Source organism: Stegostoma tigrinum, chromosome 4 (assembly GCF_030684315.1).
Source record: "Stegostoma tigrinum isolate sSteTig4 chromosome 4, sSteTig4.hap1, whole genome shotgun sequence".
Lineage (NCBI taxonomy): Eukaryota > Metazoa > Chordata > Chondrichthyes > Orectolobiformes > Stegostomatidae > Stegostoma > Stegostoma tigrinum.
In genome coordinates, this window is record NC_081357.1 from 107,446,272 (window position 1) to 107,460,793 (window position 14,522).

General features: G+C 41.6%; 1 protein-coding gene across 14 annotated transcripts in view; it reads left to right on the top strand.

Moving 5' to 3' along the window:
• LOC125452409 (testis development-related protein-like) overlaps nt 1-14,522 on the top strand; it is a 61,319-nt gene that overhangs the window by 7,550 nt on the left and 39,247 nt on the right. The gene's annotated exons all lie outside the window — the stretch shown is intronic.

Here is a 14,522-nt window from a genome sequence, read left to right on the forward strand (position 1 = left end):
TCCCTTTAACAATTGCTTATTATTCTTGGTCATTTTTGTTAAACTGAACCTTAAATGGGAATGTACTGTTATACTTTGGTCAATATCTACAGTATGCAACTAACCTGAGTGATTTAAACCTAAGATTTCTGTATCTCTTTGCAGTGTGGCTTGTTATAAATTTTGAGATTTGTAAGATGGTTGTGCTTTCAGATTGGCCCTTTAATTCTGAGTGGAAGAATGAAAGGTTCATGTCAACTGTTCTAAATTCTGCCCATAAAAGCCAAGGGGACTTCATTATTAAAGGTGAAAGAAGGGCCAGGGAGTTTCACTGCAGAGGAATGGGAGGAGGGGGAGTAGACAATAGCAAGTATGAGATATTTACAACTATAAACAATGGCCAGGAGAGTTGTTCAGACAGCTTTCAAATTCTGATAGTTTTCAAGTTACAGGGAGATATGACTTTTATAAACAGTTATACCTTGATCTGTATCCTTGATTCTGGGTTAGAATGGAGTTTGGGGTGGGAGTTCAAGAACAGTTAAGTAGCATTCCTACCTGGATACAAGATCCATGTGATTCACATTGTCATGGAAAAGGGCCTTGAAAGCTGAGAAGGCAAAAGAAAACCATTTATATCCACTTCCAATGTTTTCTTGCAATATTTCTAATCTTCACAAATTGATTGATTTGCACAATTCTGGGAGAGAGCAGAAGGGAATAGAGGCATCCAGTGTCATGTTCCCCATGCAGAAAGCTCATGTCTGAACTGAATGGAACAAATTTGTGAGGATTTAAATGATCCCAGATTCACTGAATTTGGTTAGATCAGAATCTCTTAGGGTAACTGGGAAAGTCAGTTCAGGTGTTAGAAGTTATCTGGATGGAAAATACAAAAAGAAGGAATGCATCGAGAACAGAGAATCTGGCCCCTGCAGTATGAAGTGAAAATAGTAAGAGGCAATATAAAGTATAACTGTGTAAGGGTTTCAAAAGTTAAATCCTTTAGTGATCCATAAGCTGCATACTAGAATAGTATTTTGACAATGTTGCTTTTAGTTTGCAGCAGTAAAAATCTTTTAACTTTATCAGGATACTGTCTGGACTTTTACCAGGATGCTGCCTGGTCTGGAGGGCAGGTCCAATGAGGTAAGGTTGAGGGAGCTAAGGCTTTTCTCATTGGAGTGAAGAAGGATAAGAGGTGACATGATAGAGGTGTACGAAATGATGAGAGGTATAGAATGGATAGGCAGAGACTTTTTCCCAGGGCGGAAATGACTATTACAAGGGAGAATAATTTTAAGGTGATTAGAGGGAAGTTTTGGGGAGATGTCAGATGTAGGTTCTCTACACAGAGAGCGTGGGTACGTGGAATGTGCTGCTGGCAGTAGTAGTGGAGTCAGATACATTGGGGACATTAAGCGACTCATGGATGGGCACATAGATGATAGTAAATTGTAGGATATGCAGGGTAGTTTGACCTTTGAGTAGGATAATAGGCCGACCCAGCATTGTGGGCTGAAGGGCCTGTACTGTGCTGTACTGTTCTGTGTTTTATGTTCCTGAACTCGTGTCATTTGATATTTCTCATTAGTGTCATGTACCTTTTTAAACGTTATTGGTCTTTGTGCAGATCATAACATGTTTATTCCCTGGTTTCAAATACAAGTTTAAAATGTATGGACCTCCCAGTTTTTGTCACAACGTTGACTTCACTGAACCATGCTTTTTGCATATAAAATAAGCATCTGCCTACTAGGGCGGCCCCCCCCTCCTTAGACACGCTCAGTACTATGAACAAGAGCAAACATTCCTCCTATCTGACTGCTATTTTATCTTGTGTCTGTGTGTGTTTGTGTGCATGCGGTGTGCTGAAGCTACAAAAGTGGAAATAGAATTTTGTCATACATTTATTTTTAAATAACAATGCATCTCATTTCTCCAAAAGAGTACTTTGCTCAAAATCAAACATGCACAGACCACTGCACCACATCTTTCCGGATGTGGCAGCATGTCTGTTGCTGCTATCACTGTGCTGGCGTCTGGTGAAACTCATTCAGGTTATGGGTGGGTGAAGTAGAGCTTTGCTTGGGGCAGGAAGGTTGTCAACATGAAGGAAATTAGAGAAGTAAGGTTTCTGAATGCAAGCAGCAGCAACGTTTTAAAATGCATTGAAACAAGGGATGTTGCAATTGTTTCAACGTAAAATGATTTACCTTTTGGAGCAAAATTGTGCAGGCTACATCTGGCATCTAAAACTGATCGATGAGAGCAAGTGTCATCTTCACGTCATACGCATTTAGGTGACCAAGGGGTGCATATTGTAAAGATTCCCCATTTTACTGTCATAAAGTCTGTGTATCTGGGGGACTGGACAGGGTTAGGAAGGTGGCAAGGGTGAACAGCCTGGAAATAGTGAGCAGTATGGGAATGTAGATACTTGTGCACCAGAAAAGAGGGGGGATTTGGCTGTCTTGGAACTACAGGCTCAAACATTAACTGTTGGTACCAGGATGGGATGAGAGATGGAATCAGAATTAGAATTAGCTTTATTGTTACATGTACTCACATGAGTACAATGAAAAGTTCACAAATTGCCCCTGCAGTGCCATCTTAGGTACAAAAGATACCTAGGTACAGGTTTTTAAGTACAGATTCTTAGTAATAAATTAGGAAAGTACAAAACCATAGGAATGAAATAGAAAAATAAAGGAATAAAAATTTCAGAATTACAGTCCATCCACCCCAGTCCATGCTGCCACTTATGCATGCAAAGGAATAAAAAGGAAATACATAAATCATCTTCTGAACAAGGGGTCTACAAACACAAATAGAGGGCTTTTGTAAGGTCCCGCAGCAAGAAGTCCTCCTCTGGGCATCCGAGTCTAAGCTTCAGCCACTGCTGCAGTCAAAGACCCCCAAGTCTGTCCCCCAGTGTGGGCCTACTGCACCCAGGAGTCCTCTTCTGGGCACTGCCACTGCTACAGCCGATGTCCCGCTGGGTTCCCAAGTCCCTGCTCAGGGCTTACCACAGTCCTGGTCTGGGGCACCAAGCACTGCCTCAGCCAACAACCCAATGTCTCTCCGAGTCCAGGCTCCGGGCCTATGGCAGTCAGGAATTTTCATTCCAGGCATCACCATCACTGCAGCCAACTGACAACACTCCTGCTTCCTCGTGACATCAGAAGATGAAGAAAAATGAGAATGAAAAGATGAAAGAAGGAAAAGAAAAGTAAAAGCACACAAGCTTTGGGCTCCTAGGCTAAGCAACCCTCCCATTGCACTGATTCTCTGCCACCATCTTATAATAGAACATAGAACATAGAACATAGAACAGTACAGCACAGAACAGGCCCTTCAGCCCACAATGTTGTGCCAACCATTGATCCTCATGTATGCACCCTCAAATTTCTGTGACCATATACATGTCCAGCAGTCTCTTAAATGACCCCAATGACCTTGCTTCCACAACTGCTGCTGGCAACGCATTCCATGCTCTCACAACTCTCTGCGTAAAGAACCTGCCTCTGACATCCCCTCGATACTTTCCACCAACCAGCTTAAAACTATGACCCCTCGTGCTAGCCATTTCTGCCCTGGGAAATAGTCTCTGGCTATCAACTCTATCTATGCCTCTCATTATCTTGTATACCTCAATTAGGTCCCCTCTCCTCCTCCTTTTCTCCAATGAAAAGAGACCGAGCTCAGTCAACCTCTCTTCATAAGATAAGCCCTCCAGTCCAGGCAGCATCCTGGTAAACCTCCTCTGAACTCTCTCCAAAGCATCCACATCTTTCCTATAATAGGGCGCCCAGAACTGGACGCAGTATTCCAAGTGCGGTCTAACCAAAGTTTTATAGAGCTGCAACAAGATCTCACGACTCTTAAACTCAATCCCCCTGTTAATGAAAGCCAAAACACCATATGCTTTCTTAACAACCCTGTCCACTTGGGTGGCCATTTTAAGGGATCTATGTATCTGCACACCAAGATCCCTCTGTTCCTCCACGCTGCCAAGAATCCTATCCTTATTCCTGTACTCAGCTTTCAAATTCGACCTTCCAAAATGCATCACCTCGCATTTATCCAGGTTGAACTCCATCTGCCACCTCTCAGCCCATCTCTGCATCCTGTCAATGTCCCGCTGCAGCCTACAACAGCCCTCTACACTGTCAACGACGCCTCCGACCTTTGTGCCGTCTGCAAACTTGCTGACCCATCCTTCAATCCCCTCGTCCAAGTCATTAATAAAAATTACAAACAGTAGAGGCCCAAGGACAGAGCCCTGTGGAACTCCACTCACCACTGACTTCCAGGCAGAATATTTTCCTTCTACTACCACTCGCTGTCTTCTGTTGGCCAGCCAATTCTGTATCCAAGCAGCTAAGTTCCCCTGTATCCCATTCCTCCTGACCTTCTGAATGAGCCTACCATGGGGAACCTTATCAAATGCCTTACTGAAGTTCATATACACCACATCCACAGCTCGACCCTCATCAACCTTTCTAGTCACATCCTCAAAAAACTCGATAAGGTTTGTAAGGCATGACCTACCCCTCACAAAACCGTATTGACTGTATTTGATCAAGCCATGCTCTTCCAGATGGTCATAAATCTTATCCCTCAGAATCCTTTCTAACACCTTGCAGACGACAGACGTGAGACTTACCGGTCTATAATTGCCGGGGATTTCCCTATTTCCTTTCTTGAAGAGAGGAATTACATTTGCCTCTCTCCAGTCCTCAGGTACGACTCCAGTGGAGAGCGAGGATGCAAAGATCTTCGCAAGTGGCGAAGCAATTGCATTTCTCGCTTCCCAAAGCAGCCGAGGACAAATCTGATCTGGGCCTGGCGACTTGTCAATCTTAATGTTTGACAAAATTTTCAGCACATCAGCTTCGTCTATCTCTATCCATTCCAGCATGCACACCTGCTCTTCAAAGGTTTCATTCACTACAAAGTTCGTTTCTTTCGTAAAGACAGAAGCAAAAAACTCATTTAGGGCTTCCCCTACCTCCTCAGGCTCCACACACAAGTTCCCTATGCTATCCCTGATCGGCCCTACTCTTTCTTTGACCATTCTCTTATTCCTCACGTAAGTGTAAAATGCCTTTGTGTTTTCCCGGATTCCTTCTGCCAAGCCTTTCTCGTGCCCCCTCCTGGCTCTCCTCAGACCATTTTTGAGCTCCTTCCTTGCCTGCATGTAATCCTCTCTAGCTGAACTTGACCCTAGCTTCCTCCACCTTATGTAAGCTACCTTCTTCCTTTTCACTAGAAGCTCCACCGCTCTGGTTGAGATATCATGAGACTGTGGGCTAATAGTGGAGAATGTTGACAATTCTTTGAGTGAAATATTGGAGGATAGCAGGAGGAAAAAGTATGGACTCTGTATTTGTGAGTCAGGGGTAATGGCTGCATCAAAATCCATCTCTCAGAGCACCTGAAAGAGGACAATGAGCTGTGGAGGCCTTGGTCCCAATACAAATCCTTGAACAATAGCATCAATTAAAATGTTCTTTCTCATGCCATTTTAAAAAAAAATTCATTCACTGGAAGAGGGTGTCACTGACTAGGCCGGCATTTATTACCCATCCCTAATTGTCCAGAGGGCAGTTAAGAGTTACCCACAAACTGTGGGTCTGGAGTTACACGTGGGCCAGTCTAGGTAAGGATGCAGTTTTCGTCTCCAAAAGACATGAGTGAACCAGATGGGTTTTTCCAAAAATTGACCGTTGTTTCGTGGTCATCATTAGACTCTTAATTTAGACATTTATTGAATTCAAATTCCACCATCAGTTGATGTTCCATCCCCTCCAATGTTAGCAGCTGGCTCTGCCCAACAAAACCGAGACTACAGTGTCTGTATGGTTTCCATGAACCACCAGCATTGATTTCCCTCTCCTGTGCAGGCAATGTTGTCAACGTTTTGAATTTGATGCAACTGTTTTCCTTCTTGCTATCCTTTCATTTTTAGACCATCCTTAAGAATTCAGCACATGATGCAGGGTAGTTTCACTCGGGAATTTCATTTTTGACACGAAGCGCGCAAGAAGTCAATTCAAAAGGAAGCCAGGAGAGGAAGCTGATGGCAGTTTGCAAACATATTCTTATGTTGACTTGAGTAATGATCAATATATGTGAGTGTGCAGAAATTGTGCTGAACTTGCAGTCCATTTTTATCAGGGACATAGATATTGCCTGTGTGAGTTCCCACAGACTGCAGCTTTCATGTCACGGGATTTTAGTGAGGATAACAGTGTAATGTCAGCAAATCATATGTGTGCTACATATTAAGAAATCATGGGTGATGCAGCCTTGGATTTTTCTGAGACAGCAGCATCAAGGAAGGACACATTTGTTAGAACCACCATGATTAGGCTTTGCTCAGTTTGATCAGTAATGGGCAAGAAATTATACTATTCAATAAATGTGGATCTGGAAAAGCACAGCTGGTCAGACAGCATCCAAAGAGCAGGAAAGCCAATGTTTCAGATGAAAACCCTTCGCCAATACTGGGGAGGGGAGGGGAGCCCAGAAAAATATAGGGGAAATGGGTTGGAGCTGGAGGGAGGGTAGGTGAGATAGAGATCAGTGGATGCAGGTAGAGAGTTATTGTGGTTGATCAATAGGAAGGCTGGTGCAGATAAATGAGTGGAAAAATGGACAGGGTTGGGGGTGGAGAGATTTTGAAGCTGGTGGTACAGGTGGGGGTTGTTGTGGTTGGTCAATAGGAAGGGTGATACGGATGGATAAGTTGGAAAATGGACAGATTAGCGGAGGAGAGATTTCAAAGTTAATGAAGTCAGTGTTCAGGCCATTGGACTGTAAGTATAAAAAGCAAAATATGAGGTGTTGTGCCTCCAGTTTACGTTTGGCCTCATTCTGAATGGTGGAGGAGGCCAAGGGAGTGGGATTGGGAGAGGGAGTTAAAGTGAATGACAACCAGAAGGCTGGGTTGGTTGGTGTGTGCAGAACGCAGATGCTCCACAAACTGGCCCCTGAGTCTGTGTTTGGTCTCCCCGATGTAGAGGAGATTATGTCAGGAGCATGGGATAAAGTAGATGATGTTACATCAAGAGCAGATGAATCTTTGCCAGATTTTGAAGGATTTCCTGGGGCCTTGGACAGAGGCGAGGGGGGAGATATAGGGGGATGTTAGCGGGGAGTGTGGATCTGACAAGGGAGTTTTGGAGCAAATGGACCCTGCTGAAAGCATATAAGGATCAGGAAGGAAATATATTTTTGGTGGTGAGGTCTGATTGTAGGTGGTGGAAATGTGAGAAGATGATGTAATAATCTGCATCCACCTATCTCCGTCTCATTTACCCTCCCTCCAGCTCTACCCCCCCCCCCCCCCCCCCACGCCTCTATTTATTTCTGGGTTCCCCTCCCTCTCCCCAGCCCTGATGAAGGATTTCAGCATGAGACATTGACTTTCCTGCTCCTCGGATGCTGTCTGACCTGCTGTGCTTTTCCAGCATCCTTTTTATTGACTCTAGCTTCCAGCATCTACAGTATTTATTGTCTCCAAGACAATGATACTAATCAGCTCATTGAAACTAAGAGATCTCTAGTGTAATGCCTACTTTCTCAGGAAACCAAAGGAGATGTCCCTTTCCACTCCACCACCCAATCCGTCTTTTGCATCTGTCACCACTTCAATGCTAGAATGCTTTACTGTTGCCCGATCATCTTTTTTGGGAATCGCGCATTGCAGGTTATGCTGGAGTTAGCTGAAAGACCTCAATGCAGGTAATGAAGAGTGAAGTGGAGAACATTTGTGAAATGACACACTGAACATAATTGGGCTGGACATGCTGCTGCTAGCAGGTAAGGAGACTGTAGTGCCAGGTTTCCCTCTGCCAATTGTGTCACTTCCCAAGATTTGAGCCCTCACCAACGGCTGGAGCTGAAAATGGGGTCCTACCTTTGCGATTGTATTTAAACTGAGCCAGGGAATTGGAATCAAAATGTAATGCTACAAGTTCCTGTGTGCTGTTTGTATTAATGCTGTCATATAGAAAAATCTAGCCTTGCATACATCTGTTGCAGTCATCTTGTAGAGGACATTGACAAATAGCCATCTTTAATGCCCATGCATATCCTCAATTATTAAAATAAAATGGAGGTAACATTTCTTTTCTTCCCAGTGCTCAAAAGGGAACTAGTTGAACATAGACATGCAGTGCTTGAGCCTGTCTAATTCTATATTCTTCCTTTGGCCAAGATGGAAATAGAGACCTGCCAAGGATCTGTTTTTTATATTATTTTTATTTTCAAAATGCATATCTATCTCCTAATATTGGACAAGGTTGAAAAAGCTAAGTAACTCAGTAAGTGGTCAATTGTAAATAATGACTGGGCTAAAAGCTCAGAAAGCAAATGAATGTCAAATGTTAGGATGCTGGGATACATGCCAGAATTTGATAGATACAACCATGATATACCATGATTCTGTCCAGGAAGCAAGATTAAAGTAAGCTTGCTGAAAAATATCTGAAAAAATATCTAAATGAAAACTGTAATATTCAGTTACCATTGATGTAAGTGTGGCATTCACGACCTTTCAGTGTACTTATGGGAAGAAATGATTGCAGAGCTACAGTCCAAAAGCTTAATATATGTCTAGTTATTGCTGCAATGTCAGAACAGTCTGGTATGTTGCAAAATATGCACTTTGATATTGTCGCAATTTTAATCAGTTATTTTTCAACTCCAAGACAAGGTAATAATTATAAGAATTGACCAAATGGTGTACTTTTTTTTTCTGCTTGGCTTCCTACTACGTGCTTTATTTTAATTAACAAGTTAACTTTTTTTAAAAATCAAGTAATGTATTCCTTTACTTAATAAACTGATGTGAAGCAGGAGAAGGAATAAAGCAAGATCAGAGTCAGGAAAGGAGAAACAAGAGTGAGAGGTGTTTGAAATTTATGAACACTTGGGGTTGCAGGTGCTTTGAACTATTAAATCATTTAAAGCTAGAGAAAATAAATTCACCAGTGTGATAATTTATCATAGCCATACTTCTGTATGAATAACAGTAAACTACATTGTAAATAATGTTATTCTATGTTGTTAAAGATGTTTGACTGTCAGTTTTTCCTAAAGACATTTCAGTTATAAAACTAAACTCAATGTTCCATTCATCCTATTTTTAAACAATGCACATGATATGCATGATTGTGTTCCAAATATTAGGTTGTCTGGGTTTATGACTGTGTAGTTCACTGAAGTCAGCCTTGAGTGCACTAGTTATGATGCAGTATTTTTGGTGGCTCTGAGCTTTTGTATAGCTGCTTAATTTAATGTTTTCATGACCCTGTAGTTTATACCTGGCACACTCTTGCTAACTTCTTCATCCAAGAATAGCACAAGCTAATGTTTTTATCTTTGGGTTAAGAGCACTTTCACATTGCTCGGGTTAAAAATGAAGGTTATTCTCTTTTCTAGATATAAAATATAAGAATGTTAATTGTTCATTTCAAAGTACAGTAGACTGCTTGACATAAAAGCAGATGGAATAAATACTCTCCTTCTGGTTCTTATCTCTTGATAATGCCAAAGACACCCAGGCTTCATGGGGCACTTCTGACTCTAGAGTCTAAGAGTAGCATCTCATTCACTGAAAATAAGGGTTTGACTGATTTGCCTAAAGGAGCTGTTACATTTCAAGAGATTATAAATAGATAGTTTCTTGAAAAAAGGATGGTTGTTTTCACATAAAAATAGCTTTGTTTTACCTATCTCTTTCTGTTTCTGCGTAGTCCATTTGTAAATGAATTCAGAAGTGTTGTCTTCATTTTTCACATTCTCCAGTCAGTGCTTCAACATACTTAGGCCAAATAAATCCAACAGTAGTCGAGAATAAAGATGTAGGTTTCAGTTCATGGAAAACTCTTGGTTGTTTATTGAAACTGTGATCTGCTATTTCCACAATAATAATTTGGGAGAAATATATAGATTATATTACTGTAGCACAAAATGAAAATCATAATTATACAAATTATGGCAAAACATGAGAAGCCTTTTTTTGGGTGGTTCAAATTATAAATTTTACATCTGTTGAAATAAGAAAAATTAGCCATCTGAAGATCTTCCATCATTAACCGTTTCAGAATCATTATCTTATGTAGCATTCGTTGCGTTGAAAATTTACAATTAGAAATGCAGAGTTTCTTTCATTGAGATGTTAAATGTTGATGGATTTTTACTTAATTTTGCTGGCCCACATGTGCTATCTCCAAAACTGTTTATCAGTGCCTTTTATTTTAATTTTTGCACATTACTTAACGTTTGATGTAAATATTCCAAGTTGCACTTCCTGGTTTAGAATCTGTGTGTCACAATGAGGCCTCCTTGATCTGATTGGCAAAGGTAATGCAGCATTCCTTGCTCAGGTTCTAAATCCCACGAAGAAGGTACTGTGCTGAAATGTTCAATTACCACCTTACAAAATCCCACAGAAGTATAATGAATGGCGGCGTATCTTGCTAACTATTTGCTAACCACAAAATACAAGGAACATAATGTGTCAAACTTTGCATCCCTCCTTGTCTCTTCTACCCACATTCATTCATCAGTAGATTTACCTTCTGCAAAAATTGTTTCAAAAATTGAGGTTTCTCTTGCACGTTTTTGGCTTTGTCTATTGTTCTTTTGAATTACTTTAGATTTGGCCTCTCGAGAAAGTTACTGAACAATTTCAAGATGGGGTTATTTAAGTTAATTACAGAAATAATCTTTCAATCAGGCATTTCTTAATTTTAAGGAATTTTTTGAAAATGTTACTGAGCATCTAAATGTAAGAATTAGATGATGTTAATGCTGCAAGGAATTTTAACAAATGAGATAAAATGATTCAAAAGGTTAAATTTTGATTTCCTCTGACCTGCTACTCTTCAGTTTTCCAGGATAGTAAATCAAATCAGTCACACCCACCATCATTTAATGGGAGATAGGAAGAACTGCAGATGCTGGAGTCAGAGATAACACAATGTGGAGCTGCAGGAACACAGCAGGCCAGGCAGCAACGGAGAAGCAGGAACGTTGACATTTCGGGTTGGGACCCTATTTCAGAAGAGGTCTTGAAGAAGGGTCCTGACCCAAAACATCAATGTTCCTCCTCCTCCGATGCTGCCTGGCCTGCTATGTTCCTCCATCATCATTTAAGCATCTCTACTTTGAAGCAATCACTTCTAAACTTTGCAAAACTAGATTTTGCCATGTCTTTCCACTTGACGTTGCTTTACTTAACCTTTTGCAACATTTGGTAACTAAAATATAAGGTAGAAGATACTAAACAGTTAATGGGAAGTCCCATGCATTATTGGAACATTCATACTGCAAGACTGTTATTTGACAGTCATTTCAAACATAGCAACCTGTGCTAGGGAAATTCTGCCTAATTTACTAGACATACTGCTTGCACATTTTCTTGTAGTATGTAGGATGTCTTTTATCTTTGTTACCAGTTAAGACGGAAAGAAAGCTTCAAGTTGTGGTTTAAAAAGTCCATGTAACTCTAAGTCATTAATTTTAATACTATTTGACAATACATCAAAAATATGATTTTTCCAATATTCTCCTTTCCTTGGAAGTCTGTTATTCCTGTTCAGATATGGTTCTGAGGGTGCCAGTTACTATCTGCAGCTTCACTTGTGGCCATTCTAAACAGGCCATATTCATATTGTAGCTTAATCATACAAAACACCCTCAGGGGTATCATTGCGAGAATTGGGCTGTAATGGTAATACAGGAGCTAAGAGATAGATTTTGAGAACATATTAAAAGAAGGAAGCAGCATAGCATTCTTGAGGAAGTGCCAGAGAATAACCATTTTATCGATCTTGGCATTAACCTAAAATAAAATGTGTACAGCTGCACACAGAAGGTATGCAGTAAGCCGGATCCGGTGAGTGAAGAATGCTTACTGAGAAGCAAGGTTGAATGGTGTTGCTGAGTTGTTGTAGAGCCAGGGTGAGGAGGAATTCTTTTGGGTCCACTATCTAACTGGGCAAACGTCCGTAGGAGACTGGAAGGAAGGCATCATATTAAGTCCTATCTTCCTCCAATAACCAGAATAGCAATGCAAGCATGGTAACCTAATAAAAAATGGCATGCACTGACATGGCTATCATTAGTACACGACCAATGCTTCTTCACTAATTGAAATTAATGCATCAGCACGCATGAGGAATGTGTCTGTAATTTTCTACTGCATATATAGTTGGAGCTGTACAAGACACAAGCTGTAATCTTGGAATATTAGCCCTGTAAGATCTTTCATTTTGAATTGCAGATTTTGCTCAGTATTGCACAATATTTTCATGCACTTTGGCCTGAACTCACTTGATAACACATCAAACAATCACTTGAACTGGATGATTTTCAAATATGTTTTTCTTTAATGGTGGAAAATGGCATTTGGGAAATTGAAACATGAATTTCAAAAAAGACATATCTGCAGCTTAATTAGATGTGGAAGTACATCTTCCCTTAAAGCAGGCCATGCCAGTGCCCACAGAGCACTCTTTCACAGCATCAGGAAACATAATAAATCATGAGAGATGTCCCGATCAGTCTCCCAATGGTGGGAGAACCTCCTCCAGTTCAGATGGAGGATGCACAAGGCTGATGTGGGATTCCCATTCAAGTAACAGGATGATAGTTAGACTTTCGAAGAAGCCAAATGTCACCCATTATCTGAGTCCATTACAATTTATTGGTCACTCAGGGATTAAATTGAGGCTGATTGGAAAATATCGACAGTCTGTTCAGCGATGTGGTGGAGTCTTGTGGAAGTGTCCCTACCTCTGAGGCAGGAGGCCACTGTTCAAGTCCCACCAGCTCCAGAGGTGTGCAATAACATCTCTGGAAAGGTTGATTAGAGATTTTTTTTTTAAATTTCAGATTCGTACACACCTCTGGAACAGGTGGGACTTGAACCCAGACCTGACGACACAGAGGTAGGGATGGCAAAACTGTACTGTGAGACCCCTTAAATGGAGGCTTTATGGCTTTTTAAGCCTCTGGAAAGTCTTCTGCTGTAATCTGTCAGTAGAGGGGGGGACGGATCCCCCTCTATCTGGCGAATCTGCCTAATTGAGGGACCCAGCTCTTGAACTGGCATTGGATGCTGAAAGCCATCCTGTACATTGCTTTTGATTCCGCTTGCCTCCTTCCCCTTGACGCACATCCACCCTTCGCCTCTGAGGTCTCACAATGGTTCTGGGTCTCTGGGGAGTCCAGTTCCTTCGGCAGCCCCTAGCCTCCCTGATGCTGGTGGCAAGAGGAACTGTTGGTCTCTAGCTGGCAGCATATGGGAGGGAGGACTTCCACTGCCTATGGTTTCCGTCGCAAAGGAGGTCACGCAGTGGGCAGATAATAGGCTGGGAAGGCACATAATTCTGTTTGATGTTTCCCAAAGAACTGATGCCATCTCCCCCACAGTTTCCTACCTGTGGCTGGAGTTTCCATCAGCCTGACACAGCTATGGCCACAGAGGGATCGACTTAAGGGATTCAAGATCTAGTTTTGGATCAAGACTTATGTATTAGTTCTGAGGATGGGTCACTGGACTCAAAACGTTAACTATTTTTTTCCTTCACAGATACTGCCAGGCCAGCTGAGCTTTTCTGGCATCTTTGTTTTTATTCCTGGTTCACAGCATCCGCTGTTCTTTCAGTTTTTATATTTTGTCATTTACTTACTGAAGTAATCCAGATTTACACTTGTGTTGCACATGTGCACATGTATTTCTCTGCAATCTCTTGATTGCCTATCTGCTTGTCCAGCATGCGGTATTGTAAGAGTAAAACTTTCAAGAACATCATTGTCTTTGGTCTGGCTACAAGCTCCATTCTTTCGTAACTGATGTCACCCCTCTGCCTAAAATGGGCTGTTTGCAAACTTGGTGTTGCATTTGATGCGCGGATGAGCTTCTAGACACCCATCCACTTCAACATCAAGACAGCCAGTTTCCACCTCTGTAACATTGCTAACTCTGTCCCCTCCCAACGTATGTATTCATGAAATCCTCTTTAGGCCTTGGTATCTGTAACTTGACACTCCACTGGAATCTTGGCCAGCCTTTCATCTTGCTCCCTCCATCAAATGGAGCCCAGTAAAAGTTTTGCAGTCCATTTTCTCATTTGCAGCAAATCCTGTTCACCATTACCCCAATGCTTGTTGACCTGTATTGGCTTCTGGCCTGGCGATGCCTCAAGTTCCTCTTGATCTCTATTTTCAACTACTCTTATGGTCCTAACAGACCATCTCATCTCTCTGTCATCCCAATCAATCCTACGGGCCTTTGAGATTGCTACAATCCTGAAATTTAACGATTTTGAGTTTATCCGCTACAGTGTTACTGGGCATACCTTCAATTGCTGAGGGCCTCCTCCATTAAGGTCCATCTTTAAACCGAGCTGTTTGTCCAAGCTTTTGGCCATTTGCCCTAATATCACTATGTCTTTCTAAAGAAAACAAAATATATATTGCCCTGTGCAGCATCTTTTGCATTTTCAGTGCTGTAATGTTGC